The sequence below is a fragment of the Tachypleus tridentatus genome, chromosome 3 (assembly GCF_004210375.1).
Source record: "Tachypleus tridentatus isolate NWPU-2018 chromosome 3, ASM421037v1, whole genome shotgun sequence".
NCBI classification, from domain to species: Eukaryota; Metazoa; Arthropoda; class Merostomata; order Xiphosura; family Limulidae; genus Tachypleus; species Tachypleus tridentatus.
The window spans coordinates 49,696,646-49,720,732 of record NC_134827.1 but is presented as its reverse complement, the minus strand read 5'-3'; the positions used below and the strand labels follow the sequence as shown (position 1 = coordinate 49,720,732).

Below are 24,087 nucleotides of genomic sequence, written 5' to 3'. Positions count from 1 at the left end.
ATACTAAATTTTGTTGTTTGTTAATACTATTGAAGCATTAATTACATATCTCTCCTGCAAACATTGGATAATTGCAGTGTTGAAACGTAAAACCAGTATTGGAAAATGCTGACCTGGCTGGAAACTGGCCATGTGGCCTATGACTTTGCAGCCTCATGTGCAGTGAGATCTCTTGACCTCCAGTCCACACTACAGCAGGGAAATGTGTTCTACACAAAATCTTACTGTAACGCGACGCGTTACACACTCTACAGACAAAATAAATGGTTTTGACAAATAATTTATTTTTGTCCTTCAAAATATAAAGTATGACTGAATGACAAGCCTGTGAAACACTCTTTATGTCAACACTTCCAAATCTGTAACACCAGTAGGCTTAAAAAAATTTAGGTCTGATAATTCTTTACTTCCCTAAAACAAATTAAAATCCATACAATAATGGGTTTTCTTTTTGCTTGTGACAAGTTAAGTTTCCAAAGAATGTTACTGAGACTTGTCTACAGGCGCAGCAGTTTAACGTGGCGTATCTACCTGCTGCAGAAGGTGAACAAAAGGCATTACAAACAAATCATAAGCACATGGACAAGAGGCTGAAAAGTAGAAGTATGCAAACCTGGAACCACTTGGCATGTCTCAAAGCGCCAAGGCATCCAGGCATTTCTGCCTGTCCAACACATCCGTGGGTCTTTACATTCTCTAGAAACCAGATGATAGAAGATGGTCAATGGAAGGTTCATGCCAGATGAAGGGTGTTTGACCTCTCATGGGCATAAAGTGTCTCATATTGACAAACAAAAACAAGTGCACATGTTCAAATCTTGTGACACAAAGCATTTTAATGAACTACTATCAAAAGAGATTACTTGATCTTGGTTAGATGTTACAATTACATGGAGCATTTTCTGGAGTTACCTTAGACTGATTCTTCTACAGAATCAAAACTAAACTTTTAGTAGTGGAAAGACAGAGCCACTTGTCTGACATTACTTTATAACAATATCTGGACCAAAGGTTATTGGTAACCAAAGGGAGAATTTTAACACAAGAAATGAAAACACTTTGTCCATTACAGAGATCAAAAATCCTTCAAGTTAAAGAAACTGCTGAGTTCTCTCTCCCCTCTTGAAGTTGGAATCTAAAGTAGGACTGCTGACTCTGTATATTTGAACTGGACAAAAAACAGAAGTTACACAAAGTATAACACTCTTCAACTTTACTAATACTGCTGGAGATAGAACTAACAAAGAGAACACTTTGAAAAATTAGCTAATCTTTTTTTTTTCCTCAATCAATACTAGTCTCTGAGAGCTAAGCAGCTCCCTGTAGTTCAAGATAATTCCAACATCTAATAACACTTACATCATATTTTATCTGTTTGATATATGTTAAATTAGTTTTATTCTGTAATTTCTTGAGAGAGTAAAACTAACAGGTCACAAGACAATGTGAACTTTGGAGGTTTGAAGAAACCTTCTGTTTTATATAACCAACACAATTCAACTAGGCGATGACAGAAGCTAACTTGGTGAACTTCAGTCACAGCTTGGGTAAATACAGATTAGTTATGTTATATATTCTTCCTTTTAAAATATCCTACTGCTACAGAAAGCAGGTGTAAATTCAACAACTACATTACAAAACTGTATGGTTGCTTCTCTGAAAATTATTTTAATCAGAATTACAAATTCAGCTAAAATTTTAAAAACATTTTGTCTGATGAATACTTATCAAGCAACAATGGATGAAATGTTCGAAGTATTTTGCATTATAATACTACCGTCTGATTGAGGGATGTTATTATACCATATTAGTTTCAGTAAAAAGATGTCTGTTGTCCGGAAGCTGATTACCAAATGTTATTATACTATATTAGTTCTGGTAAAAGAAATCTGTTTTGTAGTGAAATATTTTCAATAAACTAAAATAAACATTTGTCCATGAATATTTTCAGTATTTGTTTTCACTAGTCCATGTACAATGTCACTTACACATTAAGAATAAAAATGCTTCTTCTCATTTCAAAAATCTCAAATTTTCTTTGTCTAATCCTCAAACCTTCTAAATACATGTTAAACATTATTTTTCCAGTAAAGCTTCATATTTTATCTGTTATTATTCTCTACCTCACTCAAAACGGGGTCTGTCAATTTGACTGACCTTGTAACCACCATAAAAAACAACAGTTAATACATCTAAGTTACATTTTATTTTTTTCTGGAATGAGTTCAATTTGTAACAAATAACTATACAAGTTATCCTAACTGGCTTTAGGTGGTACTAATATACTTATTATTATTCCTTTAAATGATGTCTGACAACAATCTGCACCATAAGTTGTAAATCACTCAGGGCTCAAGGAGTTCACGTTTAGCTATCAAATTACATTATCTACAAGCTGTTCATGTGTGTGCCTCATGAAACAATTTTATTATTTATTTTACTTAATCTAATCTTAACTAACCTAGAAATATTATCATTTATACATTTCACAACAATAAATGTGAAAAACAATAAAGTACTGACCCAATCTTTTTTCTTACTGTTGACTGTCAATTAAACCCACACCTACTATTTTATACTAATGGTGGCAATGCATCAAATAATTTTCATTTACCTAAATATTGCACTAAAGAACAGAGACTGATAACACACAAAAATACACAATTTTCCCAAAGATATGAATTTCTTATGGTTTTCTAACTGTGTGGCAAATTCATCCAATCTGGTCAACAACTTTCCCAAGGGAATGAAGCTTGTACTCTGTTAAAATTCAGGATACTATGTTGTTTTATTTGATAGATGAAAACCTGAATTTCTATTAGTTATAGGCAGTACATAATTAAAAATATAAAAGACAGTTATTAACAATGCCTGAAAGAGAATGTAAGATAGGAGTAGCAGGAAATATGTAACTTTTGTATTTATAACTCAGTAACCAAACAAAATTTAAAGCTATAAAGTTGTGGTTTGTCTGAGCAATGACAATATTATAGTGAGAAATTCCCATTTCATTTTGTACATTTGGAAGGGATAATGGATAAAACAAAGAAAAGAAGATATCTAGAGAAAATGTGTAACACAAAGGGACATTCATGCTTGTTTGTTCATGTTTCCTTACAGAATGAAGAACTTAAAACTTATCTACTATTAAAATATGGACTATCAGCTATGTGTTTATGTCACATTAACTGGTATAACATAAACAAAACGTAGTTGAATAAAATTTTGAATATAGGATACTAAAATTTTCTATCAATAGTAAATGATACCAGGGAAAAAGGGTTAACATACTGAGTTGTCCAGAAAGTTGGGGTAATCTACAAATACAGTTCCAGAATACATTCTACTTAATACACTGAGTTGTCCAGAAGTTGAGATAATCTACAAATACAGTTCCAGAATACATTCTACTTAATACACTGAGTTGTCCAGAAGTTGGGGTAATCTACAAATACAGTTCCAGAATACATTCTACTTAATACACTGAGTTGTCAAGAAGTTGGGGTAATCTACAAATACAGTTCCAGAATACATTCTACTTAATACACTGAGTTGTCCAGAAGTTGGAGTAATCTACACATACAGTTCCAGAATACATTCTACTTAATACACTGAGTTGTCCAGAAGTTGGGGTAATCTACAAATACAGTTCCAGAATACATTCCACTTAATACACTGAGTTGTCCAGAAGTTGGGGTAATCTACAAATACAGTTCCAGAATACATTCTACTTAATACACTGAGTTGTCCAGAAGTTGGGGTAATCTACAAATACAGTTCCAGAATACATTCCACTTAATACACTGAGTTGTCCAGAAGTTGGAGTAATCTACAAATACAGTTCCAGAATACATTCTACTTAATACACTGAGTTGTCCAGAAGTTGGGGTAATCTACAAATACAGTTCCAGAATACATTCCACTTAATACACTGAGTTGTCCAGAAGTTGGAGTAATCTACAAACAAGCTTCTATTCTAAGACTTGTTGGTTTACTTATTTTACCTGCTATCAAATTACAAAATAAAGGCTACCAACTACCATCCTACCAGCACATCTTTCTTTGTTATTATCATTTCCTCTCATGATGTGGGGCGTGAGGGTTACAGTGACTGTGACGTTTGGATCGGCAAAAATGGTGATAGCAGCTTCCTCAACGCACAGTTTCACTTCATGTGCATCTTCTGGGGCTACAACCTAATGACAGATATTTTCAAATGTTAAATAAAAAATTTGTAATATACAAGCATACAATCTAATGATAAGAGTCATTTACTAGGAACAACGATGTACCGTAATTATCACCAATAACACTGCTGGTATCATTATTCATAAACAGCTTCCTACACTTGTAATACAGCACAGAAACAAGACTGACTGAAGTTACTTTAAAAGACTCTAAAAGTAAAACCTGTATGCCACTGAAATCAGTTACAGCATGTATCTTTGGTAAATGAATGAAGTCCAATATGTTTTGTTTAATGCTACGTATCAACCTAGCTTCAATCATTCACTCTTCATGAGAAAAAAAAAACTATTTTCAAAAGAACAAATTAAGTAAGCCAAACTAGAATGTTATCTGCTATAGAATATCTCGAAACTAACTTTCTATCAACTGATTAACATCATCTTCTACAGGATATCTTGAAACTAACTTAATATCTACTCCTGTTCTATAGGATATTTTGAAACTAACTTGTTATCCAGTGATTAACATTATCTTCTACATGATATCTTGAAACTAACTTAATATCCACTGATATCCTACAGAAGATAGCATTGATCAGTGGATATCAAGTTAGTTTCAAGATATCCAGTAGAAGACAATATTAATAAGTGGATATTTTGAAACTGACTTGATAACCACTGATCAATGCTATCTTAAAGTAACTTGATATCCACTGACATTCCATAGGACATCTTTAAACTAACATGCAATGAAACATTTTAGTAGGTGTATATATTTATTAAGGCCAATTCCTAGGAAATCCATTGGAATGAGAGAACTACTTCTTGCTTCATTATACCTGTGTACACACTGGCTACTATATATATACTAGAATCCTTAGATACCTTATCAACAGCATGATTTGTGCACCACTAAAACACAATATTAACTGATTTACTAGGATTGTTACTGTGCAGTAAAACAAACCAGAACCTACTTTCAACTGTTTAGGTAAATTGTCAGCCACTCTTTCTAAAAGTGTTCTTGTTGGCTTTTCAGTACACATTACAACCAACTGGACATTCAAGTCACCAGTCAAGAGAAGGCCTTTAGCCAGCACTCCAACTCTCATCACCCCTTTCAGCACTCTTGGAGGTTGATGGTCTTCCTTACTGTAACCAGAGTTGTGGGTCATGTGTCTTTCTTCTTTTAGACAACTAAATCTCGGATTTTTTAACATACAAGTTTCAGTACAAAGAAAATCACTGAACATGCACCTTTCTGTTCTATACTTTACCAAATTGACTATTTCCATTGTTGGTCATATATGTTTCACAAAATCTCAGAAACAACTCACAGGAAAAAACTTATTAGATTTCTTTGTAACAGTGTAGAGAGGATAACAATATCAGATAACAGAACCTACCTCTGTTCAGAATCTTTCTCGTCAACAGTGGGTTGGTCAACAAGTTGCTTAGGCCTATCACTGTATAGAGACAGAGCAATATTTCTAGTATTTCTGAAGAGTGAACTATTGTTAGAACAAAAATTAATTAAATGTTACTTATTTTAATAAACATTTACCAGCCATGTTTTTAAAAACAGTCTCATTTTTTCCCCTCAAATTGCCCACATAATTAACTTATAACTACAACAACCAAATTTAAAAGTTTTGACGTATATTTTAGTAATGTTTGTTTCAGAAAAAGTAATACAAATCCATACTGTTAACCCTAACTTTGATTTTCCAGCATATTTAATAAATCTATCAGTGGTTTCTGTACATACTTGTTACTAATTTCTAGCTCACTATCAAAATCTGTAGAAATCAGCTTATCATATTTTTTTATTTTACAAATTTTATGTTTATAAAGCTAACAAATCATAGTTGTGTCTGAAAGCTGACCTTATCAACTTTCCAACAAAAACTCTGCCAAAGATCTCCCCCTTTCCTTTATACGGACTGTGAGGTTCAAAACCTTCAGTTATTTCGTACTGAACTTTTGTGATTGAAACCTTCAAGCAGTAAAACTATACTGTGGATTTGGTTTATGGATGAAAATAATAACTTTTTTTTGGTTTATAGATGTAATTATCTTTTCCTTTTTCATTTATAGTATTTTACTGAAGCAAATGCCTTTTCTCATGTTACAAACCTTCAATTAGTAACAGACTCAGAAATAATGAATTATATTAAACTTTAATTCATATTTTATCATAATCAAAAATCTATTAGTTTTCTACTTAAGTATCAAGACTATGACAAAACTAGACCAATAATTTACTGAATTTAAAAAAAAATCTAAAACAAATAATGAAGGTTAAATTTACAAATTAATTTGAAATAAATGTATTTTACTTGAAGAATAAATTCAAAACAAAACCTCTGGAAAAGGAAACATATTTACAAATCCAATATAAATATGTAGAACTACCTATTTTTTCTCAGAGCCAAAATATCATAATTACGTTATAGACCAAGAAAGTTATTTTTGTGTACCTTTCAGTCAAACAGTCAGAGACCAATTTTAATGCTTTCTCTGTAGTTGTAACCAATTTCTGAACTGCACTCAATTCTTCGTCCTTTGGATATATACTTGAATGTTTCGCCAAGACATGTTTGTCATCAGAAGTGTCTGGTCGCTTAGGAGGTACCTTAACGTTCACACAATAAATAATGAATCACTTCTTACCTGTTATTAACAAAACAACAAGGAAGGAGACACCTTAAGATATACCCAATAAATAATTAATTACTTCATATCTGATATTAATAAAAGGAAGGAGACACCTTAAGATATACCCAATAAATAATAATTACTTCATATCTGATATTAATAAAACAAGGAAGGAGACACCTTAAGATACACCCAATAAATAATGAATTACTTCATATCTGATATTAATAAAACAACAAGGAAGGAGACACCTTAAGATACACCCAATAAATAATGAATTACTTCATATCTGATATTAATAAAACAACAAGGAAGGAGACACCTTAAGATACACCCTATAAATAATGAATTACTTCATATCTGATATTAATAAAACAACAAGGAAGGAGACACCTCAATATTTACACATTAAATAATGAATTACTTCATATCTGTTAGTAATAATAAACAACAACAAGGAAGGAGACACCTTAATATTTACACATTAAATAATGAATTACTTCATATCTGTTATTAATAATAAACAACAACAAGGAAGGAGACACCTTAATATTTACACATTAAATAATGAATTACTTCATATCTGTTATTAATAATAAACAACAACAAGGAAGGAGACGCCTTAATACTTACACATTAAATAATGAATTACTTCATATCTGTTAGTAATAATAAACAACAACAAGGAAGGAGAAACCTTAATATTTACACATTAAATAATGAATTACTTCATATCTGTTAGTAATAATAAACAACAACAAGGAAGGAGAAACCTTAATATTTACACATTAAATAATGAATTACTTCATATCTGTTATTAATAATAAACAACAACAAGGAAGGAGACACCTTAATATTTACACATTAAATAATGAATTACTTCATATCTGTTAGTAATAATAAACAACAACAAGGAAGGAGACACCTTAATATTTACACATTAAATAATGAATTACTTCATATCTGTTAGTAATAATAAACAACAACAAGGAAGGAGACACCTTAATATTTACACATTAAATAATGAATTACTTCATATCTGTTATTAATAATAAACAACAACAAGGAAGGAGACACCTTAATATTTACATATTAAATAATGAATTACTTCATGTCTGTTAGTAATAATAAACAACAACAAGGAAGGAGACACCTTAATATTTACACATTAAATAATGAATTACTTCATATCTGTTAGTAATAATAAACAACAACAAGGAAGGTGACACCTTAATATTTACACATTAAATAATGAATTACTTCATATCTGTTAGTAATAATAAACAATAACAAGGAAGGAGACACCTTAATATTTACACATTAAATAATGAATTACTTCATATCTGTTAGTAATAATAAACAACAACAAGGAAGGAGACACCTTAATATTTACACATTAAATAATGAATTACTTCATATCTGTTATTAATAATAAACAACAACAAGGAAGGAAACACCTTAATATTTATACATTAAATAATGAATTACTTCATATCTGTTATTAATAATAAACAACAAGGAAGGAGACAATTAATATTTACACATTAAATAATGAATTACTTCATATCTGTTATTAATAATAAACAACAACAAGACAGGAGACACCTTAATATTTACACATTAAATAATGAATTACTTCATATCTGTTAGTTATAATAAACAACAACAAGGAAGGAGACACCTTAATATTTACACATTAAATAATGAATTACTTCATATCTGTTAGTAATAATAAACAACAACAAGGAAGGAGACACCTTAATATTTACACATTAAATAATGAATTACTTCATATCTGTTAGTAATAATAAACAACAACAAGGAAGGAGACACCTTAATATTTACACATTAAATAATGAATTACTTCATATCTGTTAGTAATAATAAACAACAACAAGGAAGGAGACACCTTAATATTTACACATTAAATAATGAATTACTTCATATCTGTTATTAATAATAAACAACAACAAGGAAGGAGACACCTTAATATTTACACATTAAATAATGAATTACTTCATATCTGTTAGTAATAATAAACAACAACAAGGAAGAAGACACCTTAATATTTACACATTAAATAATGAATTACTTCATATCTGTTAGTAATAATAAACAACAACAAGGAAGGAGACACCTTAATATTTACACATTAAATAATGAATTACTTCATATCTGTTAGTAATAATAAACAACAACAAGGAAGGAGACACCTTAATATTTACACATTAAATAATGAATTACTTCATATCTGTTAGTAATAATAAACCACAACAAGGAAGGAGACACCTTAATATTTACACATTAAATAATGAATTACTTCATATCTGTTAGTAATAATAAACAACAACAAGGAAGAAGACACCTTAATATTTACACATTAAATAATGAATTACTTCATATCTGTTAGTAATAATAAACAACAACAAGGAAGGAGACACCTTAATATTTACACATTAAATAATGAATTACTTCATATCTGTTATTAATAATAAACAACAACAAGGAAGGAGACACCTTAATATTTACACATTAAATAATGAATTACTTCATATCTGTTAGTAATAATAAACAACAACAAGGAAGGAGACACCTTAATATTTACACATTAAATAATGAATTACTTCATATCTGTTAGTAATAATAAACAACAACAAGGAAGAAGACACCTTAATATTTACACATTAAATAATGAATTACTTCATATCTGTTAGTAATAATAAACAACAACAAGGAAGAAGACACCTTAATATTTACACATTAAATAATGAATTACTTCATATCTGTTAGTAATAATAAACAACAACAACGAAGGAGACACCTTAATATTTACACATTAAATAATGAATTACTTCATATCTGTTATTAATAATAAACAACAAGAAAGGAGACATCTTGAACACAGTACTTGTTAAGATCATTTAGATATTTTACTCAAAGTACATGTCACATCATTATAAATGACATGTAAGTGTTGTTTAGGAGTAACAAGTGTAAATTGCCTGGGAGTATCAGATACAGAAACAGGAAAAACAAAACACATCTGAAAACAACCTTCAAATAAAATTTACACTATTCAATTATTTTTTCTACAAATGTTCACATAACTACACTAACATACAAACTACTGAATGTTTACTGATCAAACAAAGGTTATTCTAATTTTTGTATTTTGTACTGCTTCCTTCTTGTAATGTAATGGGTTAGCAATCTCACTCCAAGTAGTTATACTTGAAGCTTTATAATTCATTATAAATTAGACACACATGCTAAACATAAACAGAAGGAATTACTGTTACCACGTATTTACCTGAAGACCACTTGGTTGTCACCCTAACATTCAATTACTTGACTATATTTGTGAGACCATGACACAACACTAATCAATTATAAACTGGTATCAATATTATTAAAGGGAAACCATGCTGGCAACACTTAATTACCTGAATAGTTTAAATAATAGAAATAACTTCAATTACTTTCAATGATTAAAAACTTATTAATCAATATCTGATAAATTATTCAACTATAATGAAAAAAAGTATTACAACATCACCATCAAGTGGAACCTGATACTGAATATTTACAGCAACTGAAAAGTTGGTTGTGACAAAAATTACCTTTATCATTATACTTTGTTGTGAAACTGATACAGTGTTACTTATTACATACTTACACAGACAGGTTACACTCGGAATATCTGTAACTACGATGTACTCTCCCCTTTAGGATGAGGCTTTGGAACCAATGGAGTTATGGACTCCCACTAATATTTTGTTATACAATATCATAAACAACTGACGTATAATCAACTGAGGGACAGGAGTTGAGGCTTACAGTCACAATATCTCAACTCCTATTGTCTTTCACTTTATTTCTGCTTTAAGTTTGTGTCTGACTTTTAAAAATAACTGTTTTCTTAAAACTAGCTGCAGACAGTGAAATACAATAGGAGTCGAGATGTTGTAGGGCTATGCATTCAACTTCTGGACCTCAACTGATTTTCAGTGACACCAGCACTAGGATTAATCTGAAATAATTATCACCAATATACCTAGGTACAGACACCACCTGTTATGATTTAATGTTGACAGCTCGGATTGAAACTGAGAATAATTGTTTAATTTTATACTGAGGGTAATTTTGTTCATTATTGTTTTATAGTGGTGATTTAATAATATTATAGTTAATTTTTTATATATACACACACACACATATATATATATCTTACCACAGGAAGAAACACAGAAGTAGGGACACCAGCAATAAGTGATCGTGGTGGAAGAGGTGGTGGTAGAAGAGTGGACTGGGAGTCCATATTGTATCTTCTCTGCCAGTCAAGGAAATTCATTTCTTCTCCAAACCTTAGTCTGTCCTCTAACATCCTGCAATATTCTACTCTTAATACATGGATAGAACTGCACAACTTTTACTATCAGTTACCTGGTATTAAATATATGAATAAGTAACATCACAATCAGTCCCAGTGAGACACTACCTCAAAGTTAACTGTCTTGACATGATTAAAAATGTTCTACTAACTTAAAGCTGGTGTTCAAAAAGAAATTTTAACTAAAGCATCACTAGTGACACTGAAAAGAATCATTACTGAACAATTAATATAAAGTTAACTGTAGCATTACTAGTGACACTGAAGAGAATCGTTACTGAACAATTAATATAAAGTTACCTGTAGCATCACCAGTGACACTGAAAAGAATCATTACTGAACAATTAATATAAAGTTAACTGTAGCATCACTAGTGACACTGAAGAGAATCATTGCTGAACAATTAATATAAAGTTAACTGTAGCATCACTAGTGACAGCTGAAAAAAATTATCACTGAACAATTAATATAAAGTTAACTGTAGCATCACCAGTGACACTGAAAAGAATCGTTACTGAACAATTAATATAAAGTTAACTGTAGCATCACTAGTGACACTGAAAAGAATCATTACTGAACAATTAATATAAAGTTAACTGTAGCATCACTAGTGACACTGAAAAGAATCATTACTGAACAATTAATATAAAGTTAACTGTAGCATCACCAGTGACACTGAAAAGAATCATTGCTGAACAATTATAAAGTTAACTGTAGCATCACTAGTGACAGCTGAAAAAAATCATTACTGAACAATTAGTATAAAGTTAACTGTAGCATCACTAGTGACACTGAAAAGAATCATTACTGAACAATCAATATAAAGTTAACTGTAGTATCACTAGTGACAATGAAAAGAATCGTTACTGAACAATTAATATAAAGTTAACTGTAGTATCACTAGTGACAATGAAAAGAATCATTACTGAACAATCAATATAAAGTTAACTGTAGCATCACTAGTGACACTGAAAAGAATCATTACTGAACAATTAATATAAAGTTAACTGTAGCATCACTAGTGACACTGAAAAGAATCATTACTGAACAATTAATATAAAGTTAACTGTAGTATCACTAGTGACAATGAAAAGAATCATTACTGAACAATCAATATAAAGTTAACTGTAGTATCGCTAGTGACAATGAAAAGAATCGTTACTGAACAATTAATATAAAGTTACCTGTAGCATCACCAGTGACACTGAAAAGAATCATTACTGAACAATTAATATAAAGTTAACTGTAGCATCACTAGTGACACTGAAGAGAATCATTGCTGAACAATTAATATAAAGTTAACTTTAGCATCATCAGTGACACTGAAAAGAATCATTACTGAACAATTAATATAAAGTTAACTGTAGCATCACTAGTGACAGCTAAAAAAAATTATCACTGAACAATTAATATAAAGTTAACTGTAGCATCACCAGTGACACTGAAAAGAATCGTTACTGAACAATTAATATAAAGTTAACTGTAGCATCACTAGTGACACTGAAAAGAATCATTACTGAACAATTAATATAAAGTTAACTGTAGCATCACTAGTGACACTGAAAAGAATCATTACTGAACAATTAATATAAAGTTAACTGTAGCATCACCAGTGACACTGAAAAGAATCATTGCTGAACAATTATAAAGTTAACTGTAGCATCACTAGTGACAGCTGAAAAAAATCATTACTGAACAATTAATATAAAGTTAACTGTAGCATCACTAGTGACCCTGAAAAGAATCATTACTGAACAATTAATATAAAGTTAACTGTAGCATCACTAGTGACACTGAAAAGAATCATTACTGAACAATTAATATAAAGTTAACTGTAGTATCACTAATGACAATGAAAAGAATCGTTACTGAACAATTAATATAAAGTTAACTGTAGCATCACTAGTGACACTGAAAAGAAACACTACTGAACAATTAATATAAAGTTAACTGTAGTATCACTAGTGACAATGAAAAGAATCATTACTGAACAATCAATATAAAGTTAACTGTAGCATCACTAGTGACACTGAAAAGAATCATTACTGAACAATTAATATAAAGTTAACTGTAGCATCACTAGTGACACTGAAAAGAATCATTATTGAACAATCAATATAAAGTTAACTCTAGCATCACTAGTGACACTGAAAAGAATCATTACTGAACAATTAATATAAAGTTAACAGTAGCCTCACTAGTGACACTGAAAAGAATCATTACTGAACAATTAATATAAAGTTAACTGTAGTATCACTAGTGACAATGAAAAGAATCATTACTTGACAATTAATATAAAGTTAACTGTAGCATCACTTGTGACACTGAAATATATCATTACTGAACAATTAATATAAAGTTAACTCTAGTATCATCAGTGACACTGAAAAAAATCATTACTGAACAATTAATATAAAGTTAACTGTAGTATCACTAGTGACACTGAAAAGAATCGTTACTGAACAATTAATATAAAGTAACCTGTAGCATCACCAGTGACACTGAAAAGAATCATTACTGAACAATTAATATAAAGTTAACTGTAGTATCACTAGTGACACTGAACAATCAATATAAATTTAACTGTAGCATCACTAGTGACACTGAACAATTAATAGAAAGTTAACTGTATCATCACTAGTGACACTGAACAATTAATATAAATTTAACTGTAGCATCACTAGTGACACTGAAAAGAATCATTACTGAACAATTAATATAAAGTTAACTGTAGCATCATCAGTGACACTGAAAAGAATCGTTACTGAACAATTAATATAAAGTTAACTGTAGCATCACTAGTGACACTGAAAAGAATCATTACTGAACAATTAATATAAAGTTAACTGTAGCATCACTAGTGACACTGAAAAGAATCATTACTGAACAATTAATATAAAGTTAACTGTAGCATCACTAGTGACACTGAAAAGAATCATTACTGAACAATTAATATAAAGTTAACTGTAGCATCACTAGTGACACTGAAAAGAATCATTACTGAACAATTAATATAAAGTTAACTGTAGCATCACCAGTGACACTGAAAAGAATCATTGCTGAACAATTATAAAGTTAACTGTAGCATCACTAGTGACAGCTGAAAAAATCATTACTGAACAATTAGTATAAAGTTAACTGTAGCATCACTAGTGACACTGAAAAGAATCATTACTGAACAATCAATATAAAGTTAACTGTAGTATCACTAGTGACAATGAAAAGAATCGTTACTGAACAATTAATATAAAGTTAACTGTAGTATCACTAGTGACAATGAAAAGAATCATTACTGAACAATCAATATAAAGTTAACTGTAGCATCACTAGTGACACTGAAAAGAATCATTACTGAACAATTAATATAAAGTTAACTGTAGCATCACTAGTGACACTGAAAAGAATCATTACTGAACAATTAATATAAAGTTAACTGTAGTATCACTAGTGACAATGAAAAGAATCATTACTGAACAATCAATATAAAGTTAACTGTAGTATCGCTAGTGACAATGAAAAGAATCGTTACTGAACAATTAATATAAAGTTACCTGTAGCATCACCAGTGACACTGAAAAGAATCATTACTGAACAATTAATATTAAGTTAACTGTAGCATCACTAGTGACACTGAAGAGAATCATTGCTGAACAATTAATATAAAGTTAACTTTAGCATCATCAGTGACACTGAAAAGAATCATTACTGAACAATTAATATAAAGTTAACTGTAGCATCACTAGTGACAGCTAAAAAAAATTATCACTGAACAATTAATATAAAGTTAACTGTAGCATCACCAGTGACACTGAAAAGAATCGTTACTGAACAATTAATATAAAGTTAACTGTAGCATCACTAGTGACACTGAAAAGAATCATTACTGAACAATTAATATAAAGTTAACTGTAGCATCACTAGTGACACTGAAAAGAATCATTACTGAACAATTAATATAAAGTTAACTGTAGCATCACCAGTGACACTGAAAAGAATCATTGCTGAACAATTATAAAGTTAACTGTAGCATCACTAGTGACAGCTGAAAAAAATCATTACTGAACAATTAATATAAAGTTAACTGTAGCATCACTAGTGACACTGAAAAGAATCATTACTGAACAATTAATATAAAGTTAACTGTAGTATCACTAGTGACAATGAAAAGAATCGTTACTGAACAATTAATATAAAGTTAACTGTAGCATCACTAGTGACACTGAAAAGAAACATTACTGAACAATTAATATAAAGTTAACTGTAGTATCACTAGTGACAATGAAAAGAATCATTACTGAACAATCAATATAAAGTTAACTGTAGCATCACTAGTGACACTGAAAAGAATCATTACTGAACAATTAATATAAAGTTAACTGTAGCATCACTAGTGACACTGAAAAGAATCATTATTGAACAATCAATATAAAGTTAACTCTAGCATCACTAGTGACACTGAAAAGAATCATTACTGAACAATTAATATAAAGTTAACAGTAGCCTCACTAGTGACACTGAAAAGAATCATTACTGAACAATTAATATAAAGTTAACTGTAGTATCACTAGTGACAATGAAAAGAATCATTACTTGACAATTAATATAAAGTTAACTGTAGCATCACTTGTGACACTGAAATATATCATTACTGAACAATTAATATAAAGTTAACTCTAGTATCATCAGTGACACTGAAAAAATCATTACTGAACAATTAATATAAAGTTAACTGTAGCATCACTAGTGACACTGAAAAGAATCGTTACTGAACAATTAATATAAAGTAACCTGTAGCATCACCAGTGACACTGAAAAGAATCATTACTGAACAATTAATATAAAGTTAACTGTAGTATCACTAGTGACACTGAACAATCAATATAAATTTAACTGTAGCATCACTAGTGACACTGAACAATTAATAGAAAGTTAACTGTATCATCACTAGTGACACTGAACAATTAATATAAATTTAACTGTAGCATCACTAGTGACACTGAAAAGAATCATTACTGAACAATTAATATAAAGTTAACTGTAGCATCACCAGTGACACTGAACAATTAATATAAAGTTAACTGTAGCATCACTAGTGACACTGAACAATTAATATAAAGTTAACTGTAGTATCACTAGTGACACTATATTTTTTCACTATATTTTCTGCACTTGTTATTGCTGTTTCCTTTCATCCACACAAAATCCTTGTACACATTTCTATGTTTTGTTTTAAAAATCTAACCTAACTTCACCCCACCAGCGACCTTCTTCCTGACGCGTTGAAACAACTCTTCTCGAAGCTGCTGTCTTCTCAGTTTGCCTTCCTGAATCTTATTCTGTCGAGCACTTGGCTTTGAATCAACCACAAGTTCAGGGTCAACTTTCCTCTGTGAAAGTAAGAGAGCTCACTGTTGTGTTGTTTTTAGTACTTTTGGGTGTCTTTATTACATTAACTGTCACTACTTTAATGACTGAAGGAATTATATATTTGTTTTTAAAAGAAATACATTTACTTTGTACTGCAAACGATGCCGTCTTCCTTTCATGTGCATTTCTTTGGAATTCGGATCATTAAACCAACAACCACAGAGCTTACACTGGAAGGTGACGATCTTACCGTCTTCATTTTTGATTTCTTCCAAGTAATCTTGACCTAAAAGGTAAGATACAGTTGCTTACATACAGTTCTTTTAATCTCAAGTGATGTGTGAAACTCCACATACAGTTATGAATACCCACTCCAGGCTGAAGACAGTACAATAATTAATCTTCTAATATTTTCTAGAGAACACGCCTGATGATCAAATGTTAAGCAAATAATTCTAAGGAATACCAGATTTAACAGAAAATATCTGAATTTACATAAACAAAGTTTTGAATGTTAAAAATCTTGCCCGTTAAATATTTTTGATTGAAAACTATACAAGAACCAACAGTAACCTAACGTTCACCAAGCCTATTCCAAAGTTTGAACTCCAAACTTTAATAACAAGTCAACATTCACTAGAATTTGGTTTGTAAATTTTAGAAATAAGTAACATTTAATAAAACCTAAACCATGTCTAAAATCAGAATAATAAAAAGCCTTAATTGTCTGAATTTACACAACACTGAATCTGAGATTTAATGAAGGACCTAAAAGGTTAAAAGTAGCTCTACTCACCAACTGGTTGAACTTTGACCTTGTCATTTTCTTTTGTTACATTAGCTTCCTTCTCATCTGAAAAGTTGACAGAAGCCATTGTTATGTATTAAAAGTACCGACGACACAGTACACTGACACATTGATAAAATGAACTGGAACTATTCTTCTTGTCCTTCTCACAACATCAGTGGAAGCACATTCAGGGAGAACAGGTAATCAAATAACTTTTATCTTCAAACTAGCTTCTCTTTAAAACCAAACAGTTCCTACTTTAACAACATCCAGTTAAACTGGTAGTTTTATCATAAAGAACACACACGTCATAAGAACTGGTAGGATTAACAACAGGAAGATGTTAAATTTGAAGCATTTATAGTGAAGGAATGTACACATCTGTAGAACCATCCACCTCATCTACCATGAAAGGACAAATTTAAAATAAAAGTATTTACATTTTACAGGAACATCTTACCTCCATCTTTGTCAAGATCCTTTTGTTTCATGTCAGTTAGCATGGTCCCACCTGCAGGTTTACAAGATCAAACCACTTTATACAATATGTGATAGCAGCTTGCTATGTAACTTACATTCATGTGGGGCAATTACAGTATTTTATATTCATGTATCTTTCATTTTCCTTCTGTATTATCCAAGTGACAAATATTCGTATAAATAAGTAACTACTCTCTTACATGCTCCCTTCTACAACTAGTTTATCAATTTAATAATATGTATTAAAAGTGTCATCTTTATAACACACATTGCATAAGATATTGAAAAATGTGAACTGAACCTTGCACCTAGTCTGAGAACTTTAAAAAAGCACTTCAGAGTTTTATTAGTTCATTTAAATCTGTAGTGCAAATCACTAAGTTCCAAAACTGATTTTGTTTTGATAACACGATAGTCATAACATCCATTGATATATATTTTTTAAATTATTTATATTACAATGAAAAACAGACAACAATAAAGAACACTTCTTACCAACAAAGTTTATTTTGGGAGTTCCTACCACTTTCTTTGAAGCTGCTGTTTTCTCTTCTTCCTGCACCATTTTCACTTCCTCTCCAGCATTGTTACCCGATGTTGTAACAGCAACACTCTCTGGGTTGGGTACCACAACAGGTTCTGAAGAAGGAATTGGCTTTCCTAATTTTGTATGCAACTTTATCACCTGAAAGAATAATAGAAAAATATCTAACTCTCTATTTCAAATCATTCCTTTCAACCTGTGAAACAAATCAAACAGTTACATATTTTTATTACATATCAATCATTGTAACAACAGACCTAATTAAATTACCTTTACACTTTTAATGGCTAAAGTAATACAACTGAAACTTTAACAGTTTGGTCCTTAAAGACAATATCAGTTGCAAGAACACAACTACGATACCTTCTGGTGTTTGTTTCAAATTGTTTGATAAACACAACTACTATACCTTGTGGTGTTTGGTCCAGATTGTTTGACAAACACAACTACTATACCTTGTGGTGTTTGGTCTAGATTGTTTAACAAACACAACTACTATACCTTGTGGTGTTTGGTCCAGATTGTTTGACAAACACAACTATTATACCTTGTGGTGTTTGGTCCAGATTGTTTGACAAACACAACTACTATACCTTGTGGTGTTTGGTCCAGATTGTTTGACAAACACAATTACTATACCTTGTGGTGTTTGGTCCAGATTGTTTGACAAACACAACTACTATACCTTGTGGTGTTTGGTCCAGATTGTTTGATAAACACAACAACTATACTTTGTGGTGTTTGGTCCAGATTGTTTGACAAACACAACTACTATACCTTGTGGTGTTTGGTCCAGATTGTTTGACAAACACAACTACTATACCTTGTGGTGTTTGGTCCACATTGTTTGAGAAACACAACTACTATACCTTGTGGTATTTGGTCCAGATTGTTTGACAAACACAATTACTACACCTTTTAAAGTTTGGTCCAGAATGTTTGATAAACACAACTACTATACCTTGTGGTGTTTGGTCAAGATTGTTTGACAAACACAACTACTATACCTTCTGGTGTCTGGCCCCTCGGATGTGAGCAGAATAAGCATCTGTTCCCGTACAAGTGACATCACACAACTCACACCTAAGAATGGTCCCTCCTCGGCCAGACTGGGGTGCGATGTTACCAGCTTTTAGTAAAGTTTCTTTCTTTTTGTGTTTCTGTCCCTCAATGTGTTCTTTATAGGTCTAAAACCAAAAACATTATCTTTATCCATATCACAAATAAATACAGAAAGATTACATTTACAAGAAAAATTCACATGTATATAAATTACAGTAAGCACATCAAAACTTGAATTTTTAATTAAAACTGAAGAGCAAATCAGTAAGAGGAAATGTGATAATCTATGACAAAACTCGTAAAATTTGCGAGTTTTAGTTTCAACATACGAGTCAATAACTCCAACTAAACATAAAAGTTATTTCTTTCAAAGTAAACTAGTACCTTAATCACAAGTAGTTTATTATACCCACCATAACAAACATGGAGCCATGTGGCTCAGGGCACTATTAAGACTAGAATTTTAAGATGACCCTTCAATGTTACTATAACTGTGTATGTTCATTATTAATTTAACTTTTTTGTCAACAATATTTGATCACACTTGAATTCCATTGTTTACTTATCAGAATGTATTTAATGTTTCTGCACAACCCCACATTTAAGAATTCCTAATTTTGAGCTGACATACAAGTCAACAGCACCTGTCACTTACACGACTGAACAGCACGATGTGGACATCACTGTGACGTTGCATCCACAGCCTCAAAACATGAACCATTTCTCTGTGATAGTGGGGAGGTACCATGAACTCTCAAATTCAAAACCCAGACATGGTAAATATCAGGTTAAAATTTACTGTTTTATGAAAAGGCAGTAAAGCTTCCATTCAGTACTGGGATAGAAAATAAAACATAACAGACCTAAAGTCATGACTAATAGTTTTCAACTAATAGTTTGTGATGCACCACTCCTTCTGAACAGCCACCTATCTTAACGTTTCCATGTGACCATATTCCAAATATGATTGCTTCATGTGATTATGACAAATTAATAATTTCTTCCCTAACTTTGCTGTTAGGTTTTCATGAATACAATTTATTTTTATTCATCAACACAAATGTAACATATACATGCAACACCACCTATATCATTTTCAGGCCCAACTTTCTGATGAGATTAGAACATGAAGTTACATCAGATTGTCTTGAAACAGAATACTGAATATTATATACAAAGAATTTGATACAGTGTGGAATATTATGTATTATGGCATTTTCATGAGATACGTGAAAATATTTCCAGATTAACTGTTTTTGATAGGTTTTACCTGTTCATTTACAATGTTGTACTGGGTCAGCTATAAATGTTTACCTTATCAATTTCATATACTTTTAAATTATTAATATTGTTGACAGTTTGAAAACGGAAAATATTTATAATTCTGTACACGGTATTGTGATACTAACTTACAAATGATGTTCACTATCACTGCACCTTCATTTTGCACATTATTTCAACAGCACAGACTGATTTGAATAGTCTGGTTAAAACAGAAAGACATTAATAAGTTAAACCTAGGTGGACTTTCTACTCTAAAACTGTAACATGTTAAACAAACCCACACAGACATATTGTACTTCAAAGAATCTTTTCATATAATTTGAAAACTTTAACAAACACTCACCTGAGGCCCTGCACAGCTAACCTTACACACATCACAGTAATGCACTTGAGGAGTTTTTGGGGTTTTTTGACTCTGGGGTTTCCTAAAACCTTTCTTAAAGCTACCCCAATTACTAGATTTATTCATATGATTCATTCCTGGCCCACCAATGTTACTATGAAAACTTTCTGGGTTTACATTGCTTCCCCCAAAACCCAAATAATTATCTCTAGACCCTTCCACACAAGTTCCTGAAAAAAACAACAACAAACAAGCTGTTATAAATATCATTTATAGAAATGTTTTACAACACTTTTCTCAATAGTTTTAGTAAATCACAACAGATAAAGTTAGGTTAACCTTTTCATATATTCCTGTGGTAGCAGGAATACAGACTTAATCTTTTCATATATTTCTGTGGTAGCAGGAATACAGACATAATGTTAATAACTTTTTATATTCTAAAGTAACAAGTATTAATTTTATTTCTAATATTTGTAATAAGACAATAATATAAACACTGGAAATCATTTTTCTTTTGTAAATCTGTGTATGGGAGATATTTAAACTGAAGCTTCTGTGACAGATAGTAACTATAATAAACCTTTCATTACCACAAGTTGTCAAACCAACAAACTCAGACCTTAATAATAATTTGGAAGCCTACATCATAAAAGGACATAATGTTTAAAATAATGACAAATTTTACAACAGAAAGATCAAACATGTACTTTTTACACTGTGATTACAACAGACCTGTACTTTTTTACACTGTGAAGAATGATAAAATTACAATTAGAAAGATCAAACCTGTACTTTTTACACTGTGAAGAATGATAAAATTACAACAGAAAGATCAAACCTGTACTTTTACACTGTGAAGAATGATAAAATAATGACAAAATTACAACAGAAAGATCAAACCTGTACTTTTACACTGTGAAGAATGATAAAATAATGACAAAATTACAACAGAAAGATCAAACCTGTACTTTTACACTGTGAAGAATGATAAAATAATGACAAAATTACAACAGAAAGATCAAACCTGTACTTTTACACTGTGAAGAATGATAAAATAATGACAAAATTACAACAGAAAGATCAAACCTGTACTTTTTTACACTGTGAAGAATGATAAAATAATGACAAAATTACAACAGAAAGATCAAACCTGTACTTTTACACTGTGAAGAATGATAAAATAATGACAAAATTACAACAGAAAGATCAAACCTGTACTTTTTACACTGTGAAGAATGATAAAATAATGACAAAATTACAACAGAAAGATCAAACCTGTACTTTTTACACTGTGAAGAATGATAAAATAATGACAAAATTACAACAGAAAGATCAAACCTGTACTTTTACACTGTGAAGAATGATAAAATAATGACAAAATTACAACAGAAAGATCAAACCTGTACTTTTACACTGTGAAGAATGATAAAATAATGACAAAATTACAACAGAAAGATCAAACCTGTACTTTTACACTGTGAAGAATGATAAAATAATGACAAAATTACAACAGAAAGATCAAACCTGTACTTTTTTACACTGTGAAGAATGATAAAATAATGACAAAATTACAACAGAAAGATCAAACCTGTACTTTTACACTGTGAAGAATGATAAAATAATGACAAAATTACAACAGAAAGATCAAACCTGTACTTTTACACTGTGAAGAATGATAAAATAATGACAAAATTACAACAGAAAGATCAAACCTGTACTTTTACACTGTGAAGAATGATAAAATAATGACAAAATTACAACAGAAAGATCAAACCTGTACTTTTACACTGTGAAGAATGATAAAATAATGACAAAATTACAACAGAAAGATCAAACCTGTACTTTTTTACACTGTGAAGAATGATAAAATAATGACAAAATTACAACAGAAAGATCAAAACTTTTACACTGTGAAGAATGATAAAATAATGACAAAATTACAACAGAAAGATCAAACCTGTACTTTTACACTGTGAAGAATGATAAAATAATGACAAAATTACAACAGAAAGATCAAACCTGTACTTTTACACTGTGAAGAATGATAAAATAATGACAAAATTACAACAGAAAGATCAAACCTGTACTTTTACACTGTGAAGAATGATAAAATAATGACAAAATTACAACAGAAAGATCAAACCTGTACTTTTTTACACTGTGAAGAATGATAAAATAATGACAAAATTACAACAGAAAGATCAAACCTGTACTTTTACACTGTGAAGAATGATAAAATAATGACAAAATTACAACAGAAAGATCAAACCTGTACTTTTACACTGTGAAGAATGATAAAATAATGACAAAATTACAACAGAAAGATCAAACCTGTACTTTTTTACACTGTGAAGAATGATAAAATAATGACAAAATTACAACAGAAAGATCAAACCTGTACTTTTACACTGTGAAGAATGATAAAATAATGACAAAATTACAACAGAAAGATCAAACCTGTACTTTTTTACACTGTGAAGAATGATAAAATAATGACAAAATTACAACAGAAAGATCAAACCTGTACTTTTACACTGTGAAGAATGATAAAATAATGACAAAATTACAACAGAAAGATCAAACCTGTACTTTTTTACACTGTGAAGAATGATAAAATAATGACAAAATTACAACAGAAAGATCAAACCTGTACTTTTACACTGTGAAGAATGATAAAATAATGACAAAATTACAACAGAAAGATCAAACCTGTACTTTTACACTGTGAAGAATGATAAAATAATGACAAAATTACAACAGAAAGATCAAACCTGTACTTTTACACTGTGAAGAATGATAAAATAATGACAAAATTACAACAGAAAGATCAAACCTGTACTTTTACACTGTGAAGAATGATAAAATAATGACAAAATTACAACAGAAAGATCAAACCTGTACTTTTTTACACTGTGAAGAATGATAAAATAATGACAAAATTACAACAGAAAGATCAAACCTGTACTTTTACACTGTGAA

General features: G+C 30.5%; 1 pseudogene across 1 annotated transcript; it reads right to left on the bottom strand.

The window, feature by feature from the left end:
- Positions 1–3,873: 3,873 nt before the first annotated feature.
- LOC143246815 (zinc finger RNA-binding protein-like) lies at positions 3,874–21,458 on the bottom strand (annotated as a pseudogene). The gene is made up of 12 exons (XR_013026173.1): positions 21,106–21,458; positions 19,424–19,603; positions 18,368–18,557; positions 17,853–17,903; positions 17,399–17,455; positions 16,749–16,888; positions 16,478–16,622; positions 11,077–11,230; positions 6,668–6,822; positions 5,594–5,653; positions 5,165–5,339; positions 3,874–4,196 (listed from the first exon to the last, which is right to left on the bottom strand). The product of XR_013026173.1 is annotated as a zinc finger RNA-binding protein-like (transcript).
- Between the last annotated feature and the right edge of the window lie 2,629 nt (positions 21,459–24,087).